This window comes from Planococcus citri, chromosome 4, assembly GCF_950023065.1.
Source record: "Planococcus citri chromosome 4, ihPlaCitr1.1, whole genome shotgun sequence".
Taxonomy (NCBI): domain Eukaryota; kingdom Metazoa; phylum Arthropoda; class Insecta; order Hemiptera; family Pseudococcidae; genus Planococcus; species Planococcus citri.
The window spans coordinates 61418502-61432696 of NC_088680.1; the positions used below are offsets into that span (position 1 = coordinate 61418502).

A 14195-nucleotide genomic window follows, 5' to 3' on the forward strand; every position below is an offset into this window, starting at 1 on the left:
TATTTTTCAATTGACACACTTGAAATTTTACGATAATGGGCCAAAAACAGCCCAGAAGGTCCTCAGTAGGCATCCATCTAATCAAATTTATAATTTCCAAACCGGGTTTCTGGCCCTTTCAGAGTTTTTTGAAATTCTTAGATAAAAACAAAACCCTGTTAGAGGCTGCAGAACTGCTCAAAAGTTTTTTTCTTTTAGTCGACAGGGTTGGTATGAAAATACTCGTAAGTATTCGAATTGGTTTGTTTTTTTTTTCAATAAATTTCTTTAAAAAATTACAAATTTGCCATAATAGGTCATAAGTTGATTTTTTATTATTTATTTTTTTGAATTTTTAAAACTTGACCATTTCGATTGATCGGAAATTTGGCTCGCTGAAAAAATTAATCATCCTCATCTCAGAATCAAAATCTTAAGCAGACGAATAAGTTAATTTTTTGATTAGGTTCTCAAAATGAGCCAACAATAATAAATAAATTCATCAATTGCACAACTCGCATCTGAGAAAAAACAAGGAGAAGAAGGATTCTGAAGAGAGAGAGAGGGGGGGGGAGGTAAAATCGAATCGCAAAAAAATGGAAGATTTTGACCACATTTCGTGAAGAACTTTATTTCGAGTTGAAATTCACTCAGAAAAATTTGAGTTCCGGAAGGTGTCCTTGTGGGGAAGACATTTAGGTTCTCAAAGAAGGGATATTTTGAAAAAATGGTGTTTTTTCACTTTAGCCCCCACCTAGCCTAATTTGGGAAAATGGTAAAGTTCCAAAAGATAATACTTGAAATTCTGCATCGATTTAGGCCATTTCCATCAAAATACAGGACTACTTTTAGAATTTGAAAATTTGCAAATCACTCATTTTTGGGTTAATTTGTGTTCTAGAAATTTTTTTTCTCAAATATTTCTGTGCCAAAACATCGAAAAATATTATTTCTGAAAATGTGGAAATGTGTTTTGGAACCCACTTGTGCTAATTTTTGGCCATTATTGCTGATCTCAAAAAATCGAGGAAAATACCTAAACCAAAACCTTAGCAAATTTTTTCGTGTTTTTTTTTCTGAAATTGGCAATAATAGTCCTAGGTACAGATTTTCGAAATTTTGGGACATTTTACCCCTTCATCCCCTCTTTTTTTGATTCCATCTCAAAATGTATGTGCTTCAATTTTTAAAAAAATGGTTTTTTCAATCACGCGAATCCTTCTCCCCCACCTCCATTGTCCAAGTTACCTTTTAGGGTCAAAAAATTACTGAAACCAGAGTTCTTGCACATCGCACACCTACGTAAATAATTTTTTTGAAATGATTTTAGTGCATGCTTATTATATATTTGATTCTTTTGCAGCAAAAATTGATGTTTTAGAAATAAAAATGACCGAAAAGGTGTTCTTTTTTTTAAAAATAAAATATCAAGAATTTCTCCAATAATATCTACATATAAATTACTTTAAAGTAGGGCTAGGTATCAGAAAAACTTACTTATTGAATACCTATCACAAACATATGAAAAAAAACACACAAAAATTATCGACAACTCACGCAGAGGCAGAAGTTTTGAACGTACAATGTACCTGCCAATGTATGTCTAGGTACTTTTGAATGCAATTTAAGTACCTAAATACGAGTGTTTAATTTAGCACATGAGTATGGAAATTACAATGAGTAATACTTCAAATTGAATCGAATAAAAACTCCCAAGTTCCTGTATTATTAGATAGGGTTAATGGTATCGTCTATTGAAGAAATTGATAAGCAAGTGATAATTGCTATCAAATTACGATGCTACATATATTAAAAATAATTAAATTTTGAGAATGGAATAATATTGCAAATTTTATGCATTTCAAGCGAATAAGACGAATATCGATAAGCTTTCTTGAAATTTCGTTTACCTTTATACAGGGTGGATATAGGTGTGTGGGGCATGAAACTCGAGTATTATTGGCAAAATAAGAACTTGATATGTTTTTCCAATAATTAAGTATTACCTATAAATGTAGGTAATATTTTCAGAAAAATCTTTTCTTCGGATTTATTAGTTTACGCAACATGTAATGTAATTTTCAAGAATGAATTCGATCGAATGCTAAGTATTATGGTACATAATTGATCCATTCTTGAAGTTGTTAATGGGTTTTAGTGATTCAGTAGATATGACTCAATTCGAAAAAAAATACAACGCATCACTTGAAATTTCAGACGTTGAAGTGCATTTTTCGATCTTCGATGAATTCTTGAAAATGAAAATTTGGTTTTAAAATGTGAAAAAATCAAAATTTTTCCAAATTGACCTAGAAAGCGGACGATTGGAGGCAATTTCAAGTTGTTCCGAAGCATCCAACTGAATTTTTTCAAATTTTAAATTACGAAATCTGTAGAAATTATACTGTTTTAAATTGATTGAAACCAATTTCTGAAAAATGGTGTTTAATTGGACAAGTGGATCACTTATAAGAGCCCATATCGAGTTGCGATACGTGCTACAGTTAATTTGGACAGTTTTTATGCCCTTTTTTGAAAATCAGAAAATTACAAAATGTTGCTGGTGGTTCTAGAATGCCTTGAAACCACCTTCAGTCGATTCAACATGATGAAATTAGAACACAAAATAAATTGTAGTTTTCCAAATTCATTGGGTAAAATTTTGTAAAAATTCAAACTCCAGAAAAATTTATTGGAGCTGAGGCTTCAGAACTGTGGATGGTCGAAAATAGAGAACATAGTAAATATTTTCAGCTTTCTAGATCAATTTGACGAGATTTTGATTTTTTCACATTTTTGGCTCTTTGATTTTCGAAAATTCGCCAAAAATTGAAAAATGCACTTAAACACCTGAAATTTAGCTTGCGATGTGTTTTGGCATTCTCTTTCGATTTAGCGTTGTACAGGTAACATTTATTTGGGAGTTGGGATGTCTCTCTTGCTACTTCCTCATTCAAGTTATGTAGAGCCCTAGAGGTTTGTAATTTTCAAGTTGAAATACATTTAAAAATATTTAAAAAATCAGTCAGGTTGATTGCTTTATTGAGCTTTGCACACCAATAGATCTATCACAGGATCCTCAATCCTCTCCCTCTCTCATTTGCTTTTTTGGGCTATATTGCCAAAAACTAATCGGATTTTTTCCTTTGTGAGCACCTTGCTTTTCATGAAACAGGGCTCTTTAAATTTTAAATTCGACATGATACGTAATAAGGTAAGGATCACCATTTCTATGTACATTGACCATAAACATCCTCTTACGAACGAATTGATTCATTTTTTTTTGAAACATATTTTGTACAGCAATTGATCGGTTTACAATAGAATCGAATCAATTACGAACGATTGGCGATTAAATGAATTGATTGATTTCTTGGTGAATCATTCGCAAACGGATCAATTAATTTACGATTGATTCGGTTTTTGTGAACCTATTGTAGTATAGAAATTGATCTATTTTCAAGCGAAGTGAATCAAAATCGAATCGAATCATTCATAACCGATTGGCGATCGAACAAACTGATTGATTTCTAGGTGAATCAGTCGCGAACGAATTGAATAATTTTTGGTAAATCATTCGCGAACGAATTGACTCGTTCGCGAACGAACCGATTCGTTTACTCAATTTAATTTATGGTGAATCATTCACGAACAAATTGAATAATTTTTGGTGAATCAATCGCGAACGAATTGATTCTTATTAGTGACTCATTCGCGAACGAATCGATTCATTTACTCAATTTTTGGTGAATCATTTACGAACGAATTAAATAATTCTTGGTGAATCATTCGCGAACGAATCCATTAATTTCCTCAATTTTGGATGAATCGTTCGCGAACGAACCGATTCGTTTACTCAATTTAATTTATGGTGAATCATTCACGAACAAAATTGAATAATTTTTGGTGAATCAATCGCGAACGAATTGATTCTTATTAGTGACCCATTCGAGAACGAATCGATTCATTTACTCAATTTTTGGTGAATCATTCGCGAACGAATCCATTAATTTCCTCAATTTTTGATGAATCGTTCGCGAACGAATTGATTGGTTTAAGTGACTCGTTCACGCAAGAATCGATTACTTACTCATTTTTTGGTGAATCATTCACGAACGAATTGATTTGCTCAAGTGACGAATTGATTCGTATGAGTGACTCATTCACGAATGAATCGATACATTTACTCAATTTTTGGCGAATCATTCACGAACGAATTGACTTGTATAAGTGACCTGTTCGCGAACGAGTCGATTAATTTTATCAATTTTTGGTGAATTATTCGCGAACAAATTGATTCGTTCAAGTGACTCGTTCACGAACGAATCGATTCATTTACTCAATTTATGGTGAATCATTCACGAACAAATTGAATAATTTTTGGTGAATCATTCGCGAATGAATTGAATAATTCTTGGAGAATCATCCGCAAACGAATTGATTCGTATGAGTGACTCATTCACGAATGAATCGATACATTTACTCAATTTTTGGCGAATCATTCGCGAACGAATTGATTCATAAATTAAAGAATTGATTTGAGCGAAGCGCTGGTTATTTTTGGGTAAATTACTGGTAATTTTTGGGTAAATTTCTGGTAATTTTCAAGTAAATTACAGGTAATTTTTGGGTAAATTCCTGGTAATTTTTGGTAAAAATACTGGTAATTTTTGGTAAAAATACTGGTAATTTTTGGTAAAAATACTGGTAAATTTTGGTAAAAATACTGGTAATTTGTTGGTAAATTACCGGTAATTCTCGGTAAATTCTCGGTAAATTATTAGTAATTTTTGGCAAAAAAAACTACTGGTATAACTTTTGGTCAATTATGGCAATTTTTTGCTATTTACTTACTGGTAATTTTTGATAAGTATTTTTCACAAGTAACTAGTCACTGGTCGGCACTACGCTGACCTATGAAAACATTAAAAATTTCAGAATTCTTGACAATTTCCCATGCTTTCAAAAATTTGGAAAGAACTGGATCAATTTGCAATAACTTTTTCAAAATTTTGAAAAAAATGATCAATTTCTGACACTTTGAGAATTTTACTGAAGTAAACTTTGTGCTTTATTAGTATCAAATTTTACTTGTGAAAACTCGAAAAAAACCCGATAAAATTTCTAAAATTCATGTTAATTTTTCAAAAACAACTTTCTGACATTTTTTTCAGGCTTTTGAAATTGAAAAAATCCTATAGAGCTCTTATCAATGATAATGTAGACTGTAATCAAGTCTAAATAAAAATATGTATCATGATTTTCAAATTCAAACTTTCTTTGAAGAAAGGATTTTTTCGTAACTTTTTGTTTCGAATAAATGAGTCTCAAAACACCTTAGAATTGCTTATTGAAGTATGACCATTTCTGATTTTTTTAAATTTTTGGTCAGGAACTTGGAAAACTACCTCAAAGTAGGTACCTATCTACCTACTACAACTCCATGGGTTCTCACACATGCAAAAAGGGCCCTCGAATCCAATTATGAACCCTGTAAGGTTGTTTTAAATCCATCGAGTATACTTTGGTAGACACGTGTATCTTCGGTGAATTAATTATCAAAAAAATCAATCAATTCTATGCAATTCAAAGTACCTAATAGCTCTCAATTTCAAACACAAATTCAATACCTAACCTTATCAACACGATAACCCGATATTAATTTCAAAAACAAGTTAATTCCGAATCTAAATATTTCGATATGTTTTTTTTTTCAGAAACAAAATGCAAGATCTCGATGATGCAACGAATTATTAATAACCATCACAACAACAACGACGAATAAATTGGCTAGAAAATTCTTCCTTAGTCACCAAAGGTGTCACACGATAAAACACATAACAAGATGCGAACAACAACAACAACATCGAAAGCAGACAATGAAAGGCTGAAAATCAAAATACAGCTAAAGTGAAATTAGAAATTGGTAAGTGGCTTTAAATTGTTTCCAAATTAGGCATCGTTCCAGCTCACGATACGGTTACAAAAACTGTCAGACGCCATGAGTTGTCATTTATAAATACTAAAGTGAAACGTAATTTTCAAATTACGCGTATTCGAGTGTGAGAAAGAATGGTGTAAAAATTCTCTGTCGAGATGTTGAAAAATCACACAATATAGCCAATTCTCTCGTGTAGGGTTTTGTACAGTTTCGAACATCACCATTCGTGCCTACTTATTCACGTATATGTAGGTATGATTTCAAGTAGGTAAATCTCGATCAATGAAACGTGCATTTTTCATGGGCTAAAAATGGCCGTGAGTAAAATCTCCAATTTATAAAGCTAGGTAGGTATTCAAAATGGTAATAAACTCGGTACTCACAGTGTAAGGAATATATTCTCGATCGGATTAATCCCAATATCAGCGAAGAATTCGATGAAAATTAAATCACACTCGCGTTTATCACACATTCGATTCACAATAACGAATGAATCGAGAATAGCGGATCAGCATTATCGAAAAACTCGCGACGACGATCGAATCATTACTTATTATCTTACAGCTAATTCGTTTTAAAAAAGAACTACGAGTATAAAAAAAAAATTAACAAAAACGTGAAAAAATTTCGTCGAAAATTGTACGAATGACGCGTCTTCCAGTTATTCAACTTGCGTGTAGAAAAAAGCTTCTCTAGACTGGCGGATTAGCTGATTCACGAAATGTACCACCTCTGCACCGCCAACACAATCAGTTCAATGTAACACACGAGCTTAGAAATTTTCTACACGTACACACCAACACGATAGCGATGTATTTTAAAAATAAACAGAATCTACCTTCTCCCTGTTTTGTCTCCGGAACGACTCAATGTACGAGGACGGGCGTATTTTAAAATATTTATTTTCACTGGCTGCTCGAGCACGAATAACGATACCGAAGTGTCATTTTTATTGATACGAAAATTACCTATACTATCGTATACCTATAGGCTGTGAGGCAGTGAGGCTGCAGGTACATACAATGCTGTATGCTTTTTCCTATCCTATCGTCGAATCGGTTTGCATTGGGCACGAGAGAACTGGCTCAGTCCATATGCAACGTGACCCCGTACGTCTTGTACGTACAGATTAAAATTAAAACTTTACCTTTACCTTATATGGTGTAGATTCAACCAGCTATTACATTATGACCATAAATTGACAGTTTTCACTTTTGTCCGAGCTTGAACAGATGCTGCTTCGGAGACGGTTGGTTGAAATATTTTTAACGTCATGTTAATCATGCATATATTATTGGGAATATTGTGATGCATCGAGTTTGGCAAAGTTGAATGAAAAATTGATAGGTTAAAATGTACGTAGGTCTAGGTACGAAGGAATGAGTAAAGATTGAGGATGGTGATCGGAATGTTCGTGTTGGTCTATCGAGAACTGCGATTATGTTGCTTTGTCAAAATTTTTCTCAGCTGAAATGACAGAATTCTATTTAGTATCTTTATCTACATTCTAACCATGGTATATAAGCTTTTTAGATTGACTCTTGTTTAACTGCGAGAAAAGGTTTGAATTGATGTGATTTTTTTCATGGTAGGATTAAATCATTCAAGTTTTTGTGTTGATAAAAATGTAAAGTTGCCCGATGCTAAAAAGTCACGAATGAGTGAGTCATTTTTTCAAAGTTTCAACTTATCGAAGCTTAATTTTGCGAAAGTTTGGATTCTTTTGAAAAACACCAGTCTGCTTCGGTAACACCTCGCCTTCCCTCCCTCCCTTCCTTCTGATTTTTTTTTTTGAAATCTGTGTATTATCTGGTCACTCTGCAGAGACTAGGAGTGGTGACGGGGAGGAGTTGAAAATGATCACACTGTTGGTTTTTCAGCAATATATTTTCAAAATGCCAAGTTATGAAAAAAATGTCCGAACAAAAGTTGTAAAGCACCAAAAAATGAGCATCTTAAATAATTATAAATTTTTCTCCGGGAGCTTTTAGGGTCATTCCACGTCAATTGGACCAAGAAGTGGTAGGTGGGCTCGGCGATTTTCTTGAAATTTTTTCTGTGGAAAGACCTTCTGAAGGGATGACCAATGGCGCAAATCGCAGCCCTCTAGCCCATTTTTAAAAGCAGCCAGGGGGTGTCAAAGTTTCCAGTGAACTTCAAATATCATCCATTTAAGCAGAGGATTACTCGATAACCGCGATACTTACCAAAATGGAACATTTTCCCATAGTTATGGTTTTGAGAGGCTTTTGATGATATCATTAAAATCAGTGTTGCCACTTATTAGCTCAAAAAGTTTCGAAACGTAGTTTTCATATCGTTCCGATTTTCAAAAATTCTGAAAAAAATATATTATGGACAACTTTTTACGCTGAACAACATATTAAAAAATTGGGTCTTGGGATGGTAACATGTTGCAAAGTTGATTTTAAAAAATTTAATGTTTGCGAAAAAAATGCGATTTTTTGATTTAAAACATGAAAAAAAATTTTGATAGGTGAAGTTGACCCATTTGACCCGTATTTTTACGTATCGGTTGAAAAAGTTGAAAAAGCCCTTTCACTCGATGAAATGAACTCCTCAAAAAAAAATCAAAATTCGAAAAAGATTCAAAAAATGAACAAATTTTTATTTTTTTGTTGTGAGTGTGATTTTCATCAACTTTTTCATGAAATACGTCAGAAAGAGGTCAAAATAAGACAACTGAATAAATTTAAATTTTTTTTGATGTTTGAATTTGAAAATTGAATTTTTTCCAATTTCGATTTTTTTGTGAGGAGTTTATTTTCATTAAGTGAAAGGGGCTTTTCAACTTTTTCAACAGATACGTAAGAATAGGGGTCAAATGGGTCAACTTCACCACCCAAAACTTTTTTCATGTTTTAAATCAAAAAATTGCATTTTTTCGCAAACTTTGAATTTTTAAAAATCAACTTCGCAACATGTTACCATCCCAATTTTTTAATATGTTGTTCAGCATAAAAAGTTGTCCATAATATATTTTTTTCAGAATTTTTGAGAGTCGGAACGATATGAAAACTACGTTTCAAAACTTTTTGAGCTAATTTTTTGTACGAAAAAAAGTGGCAACACTGATTCTTATGATATCATCAAAAAGCGTCTCAAAAACCCTAACTATGGGAAAATGTTCCATTTTGGTAGGTGTCGCGGTTATCGAGTAATCCACTGCTGAAATGGATGATATTTCAGGTTCACTGAAAACTTTGACACCCCCTGGCTGCCTTTAAAAATGGGCTAGAGGGCTGCGATTTGCGCCATTGGTCATCCCTTTGGAAGGTCTTTCCACAGGAAAAATTTCAAAAAAATCGCCGAACCCACCTACCAGTTCTTGGTCCAATTGACGTGTAATAACCCTATAAAAAGAAAGTTGAGCATTTGAAAAAAAATCTAAAATTTCCTCAATTTTTAGGTGAAGTTTTTTAGCACTATAATGATTGGTAGATAGCTTATGTGAAAATCGAAACCACTACAATCCATTTCCCATTATAAAAAAGAGGGATTTAATTTGTTTTAATGTGATTCTTCTCGAGTTTGAACTCAGTTATACTGTTCTGCATTTTTCTAAAGTTTTCAATCTTACTTTTTGCAAGAAATTGACAAAACTTGATCGTTTTTTTTTCCAAAAAATTCCAAAATGCCTGATTTTTTTCAAAAATTACCCAAAAGACTCATATCACGTTGCCAAAAGACTCATTTTTTTACTAAATAATTTTTAAAAACCTCGATCGTTGTTGTTTTGACGAAAATCGCAGAAAAAGGATCATAAAATTCTCGCTTTTGCAAAAAATGGGAAAATTGGGCCGTTTTTTTGCAAAAAATTTCAAAATGTCTCAATTTTTCCCATTCAACCAACACATTAAAAAAAGTCTCGTTTTTTCGACAAAAATCGCACAAAAAGTATCACAAAAGTCTCGTTTTTGCAAAAGTTGACAAAGTTTGGTCTTTATTTTGTAAAAAATTCCGAAATCTTGTTTCTTTTTTCAAAAATTACTCAAAAATCACGTTTTTTCGTTTTTTTAGGAACAAATTTAAAAAAAAAATTGTCATTTCAACAAAAATTGCAGAAAAAGTATCATTTTTTTGCCTATAATTTTCAAAATATTTTACTTGTTGGTAACATGAAATTATCACAAAACTTTCTTTTTGCCAAAAATGCTCAAAAGTTCTTCGTTCTAACAAAACTGCAAGGTGTTGATTTTTTTAGAAAGTTGTCATAAACTATCAAAAATATATCATTTTTTACCATAAAATTGCAAAAAAAACTCGTAATTCCAAAAATTGATATTTTTGATAAAAATTGATATTTTTGATAAAAATTGAAATTTTTGTTTTTTCGACACAAATTCCAAATTTTTTGCTTTTTAGCATTTTTGCTGCAAAATTTTGTTTTGTTTTTATTTTTGCAAAAAAATTCAAAAAGTTTTACTTTTTCCCAAAATTTGTTTAGAAATACTCGGTTTTTATCAAAAATTTGGTTTTTTTGCCACATATTGCAAAAATTCTCTAATAGCCAAAAATAGTCCAGAAGTCTTGCTTTTATATTAAAAAGTTGCAAAATGGTTCAACTTTTTGTTTCAAGGTGTAATGTTCTGATTCTTTTTTAGTTACCTTTTCAAGATTTTTAGATTACTAGAGTAGTTTTTTTTCGGAAAAAATTGTTTATAAGCCCTGAAGTTGTCACTCCTAAAAATAGATGATTTGATAAAACATTACGAGTGATTGTCGCAGAGCATCAAAAGAGGAATATTTTTCTCGTTCAAATATTTTTTATTTCAAAGATTATGGAAGCTGAGGCTGAGGAGGAGAGTGAGAGGGAGAAGTTATCGCGTACTGACAAGGAATGCAAGAAAACGTTTGATTGAAACAAAATCAAACTAGATCGAAAGAGCAAAACTTCCGTAACCAAAATTTTAAATGAAGTTAATTTTTAGATTTCGGCAAATTTTTGAAAATGAAAAAAAAACTGTTTTAAGGGTGATTTTTAAACTTTTTCATGAAATGTGAAATTTTTTGAGCGAAATGAACCAATAATTCCTTCAATTTAACTCTCACGGATCAACAACTACATACTTATTTTGGGCCATTCTGGAGCCTCCAGCGATTTTTCAATTTTCTCCAGAAATTTCAAATCGCTCTGGAAGGGCCTGTACAATGAACTTTAGCACCTATAGTATGACTTTGGTATGTGCTTATTGGACACCCTCTCGACAATTTGTAAATTTTTGACCAATTTGTACATTCCAGAAAAAGTGAAAATATTAATTTTTTCAAAAAAGTTCATTTTTGGCCCATTTAGAGCGATTCAAAACTTATGTGGAGAAATTTTTAAAACTCGCTCGAAGCTCCAAACAGTTTGAATTGTAAATAAAAAAAATTTTGAATTTCATTTTAAAATTTGAAATGTATTTTTTTCAAATTTTCATAGTCCAAGATGTACTTGAGTAATTAAATTTTACTGTTCACTAAAATTTAAAAAAAAATGAAGAAGATATGCAGGTATTAGGTACTAGGTAGAGGTATTGTAATGTATATGCATAATTCATACTTAATTTAAAATATTACCTACATATTTTCAATTGAACTAAAAAACTAAAATTTTCAGATTTTATTTTGAAACAGTTTGAATTAAAAAAAAAATCAACTCTTGTTGAAAACTTGACAGCTACAACCAAAAATCGTTTTAAAAATATTTTCAGTTCAATTTAGCTAAAGAAAAAAATTGAATTGGATTTCAAAAAAATGAAAAAACTCGACGAAAAAAATCTAGGTGCCATATACTCATTTTATTGAAAATTGATGTTTTAAAAAATATAATAAAAACCAGATACCTGTAAGTAGGTACCTACTTTAAAGTTGTATCAAAAAAAGTTTTCATTTCAAGTAGGTACCTGTAAATTAAAACATACTTATTTTATATTTTTCAAATTCTTAAAAAATTGAACATCAATTTCAAAAAAAAATTCTCAATCGTATTCATTATTTAATAATTGAATTTCAAGAAAGAATACCGTGAAAAATACGTTTAAAAAAACATCCTCGTAAATATCAAGTAATATGTACTTATGTAACTTATTTGTAATCTAATTGAAAACCTGGAATTTTGAAATTTAAAAAAAAAAAGAAAATTAATTTCAATTTAAAAAAACCAATGCTCATTGATTTATAAAAAATATAATTTCCAATCAAATTTTTTAAAAAACATCGATGAAAAAAAAATTAGAAACGACTCAGAACAAAACGACGTGTTTTTCTTCTAGTTTTTAGACTTCAATTCAGTTATCCATCGATCATAAAACCCAGTCATAATATCATAGAGCATATCAACAAATGTAATAAATTCACCATTAAATTTTGTATGCGTTTTCAAAGTACTAAGTAGAGTATCTTTCGAAAAATCTTGTTTCATATACCATTGCCCTCTCAAATGAGCAGATTTATCCATCTCAGTTAATAAAATTAGTACATCGGTTTGTTCAGAAAACACTTCGCTATCCCACGTAGTCCCAACTTTATCTTTAATGGGAAGAAATTGTTCATGATGACATTTATCGAAAAAAGATTTCCATCGACGGCTGTGTTTTGCATCATTCACTCTTGTAATCGTAGTTAATGAAGGGAATAATGCTTCATCGTGATCGATCTTGGTTATATTTTTCAGGCAAACTGTTTCTATACTGTAAATAAAATCACGCAGCTCCACAAGAACGCTTCTCACCTTTCTTAAAATTGATTTTTCTATCTAAAAAAAAAAAAAAAAAAATGAAAATTCACAATATTATTATTTTTTAAAAAATTATTGAACTCTCAATTCATATTTTAGTTTAATTGAAATAAAATTCCAAACCAACTCACTGGATTTGTGATATCATTTTTTTCCATCATGTGATCAGATAAATTACCAGCCAAACGACTAATTTCACTTCGTCGGTTTTCATCTCCAGTTTGAATTTTTATCGGTGTGTCAGTTAGTTTAGTACGTGTATCTAATAATGCAGCGAATTCATCTAACGAGTTTTCATAGCGAATTTTTTCTGTCGACTGTTCATAATAATATGAAACGAATAGGACTATTTCAAGCTGTAAAGAATTCAACTTCAAAATTTTATAACCAAGCTATAGGTACCTGAGATCCCACGATGACGTCAAATTTGGTGCTCAAAACATGAACAAAAATAAAACACTGTGCTATTATTGCTAGCATTGTACAATATTGTGGATTTTTTTCGATACAAAAATGACTAAATTATGATTTGATTTTAGTAATGGCGATCGCGATGAATTAGAGCAAATTGTGATGAATTTATTTAAATTTAAATTTTAATTAATCGAGGGTTATCTGGTATTTTTTTTCATGATTATCTCAATTATCATGAAGTTAATGTTCCATTTAAAAGAGTCTATTAATTCTCGATCGTTTCTCGAAAGAGGATTTTCCAAAGTGGTACGTACATAATAGTTTCAAATACATACATTTCCTTCTTTGCAATTAATGATGCGTTGCTTTCAGCACGTAACCTCTCTATTCTTTCCAGACTATCAGGATCATTTTGCTAATAAAATAAAAAATAAATAAAAATAAAAAAAATAAAAAAAAACAGGAAACTGATTACAATTTTATTTACCAAGTATTTATTCCATTCGCCCAGAGAATCGAATCTCTACATTTCATTACCAAGTTCCTGGATGTATTTTCATCAAAATATTTAAAATTTTCCTATAACCCATTTTTCTAGAATTTTTCAATATTTTTTAAATTAAAATCCATCTTAATCTCGTGAATTTAAAGGACATTTATTTTAAAAAAATAAATAAAAGTAAAATATATATTTTTATAATAATTGTTTTTTAATAAAAAAAGATTTTAAATCATCAAATAAAATTTTAATGAAAAAAACATAATATAAAATAATGAAATTTTTATTTTTTATTTACGTTTAATTTCACAGATACTTAAATTCAAAAAAAAAATAATACTTGCGTTACGGATTTAATTGAATTTTGATTTTCGTTTACTATTCTTGGTCGTTTCTCAAAAAAAGGATTTTTTTAAATTATCAGTAAGCAAGTTGATTTTTCGAATAGGTAAGGTTGTTTTGTTCCGATAAATCTTGCTTCGATTTCAGCTAACAACTTTCTATTTTATTAGCAGAACATCATTTTGTGAAAACTTTATCTTAATGAAATATTTTTGAAAAGCTGAAAAAAGTACCTATTTGAAAAACTTTGATATTAGAAATCGGTGTTTCTAAAATCA

General features: G+C 30.7%; 1 protein-coding gene and 1 long non-coding RNA gene across 3 annotated transcripts in view; both read right to left on the bottom strand.

The window, feature by feature from the left end:
- cher (filamin-A) overlaps window positions 1-6803 on the bottom strand; it is a 104658-nt gene extending 97855 nt beyond the window's left edge. For both annotated transcript variants that reach the window (XM_065363481.1, XM_065363480.1), the window contains exon 1: window positions 6304-6803. The gene's annotated coding sequence lies outside the window, so the exon portion shown is untranslated. The remainder of the gene's footprint in view (window positions 1-6303) is intronic.
- Window positions 6804-11703: 4900 nt separating this feature from the next.
- Window positions 11704-13229, bottom strand: LOC135844109 (uncharacterized). Its single transcript, XR_010558451.1, has 3 exons — window positions 13065-13229; window positions 12794-12979; window positions 11704-12680 (listed from the first exon to the last, which is right to left on the bottom strand). It is a non-coding gene; the product is annotated as an uncharacterized LOC135844109 (long non-coding RNA).
- Between the last annotated feature and the right edge of the window lie 966 nt (window positions 13230-14195).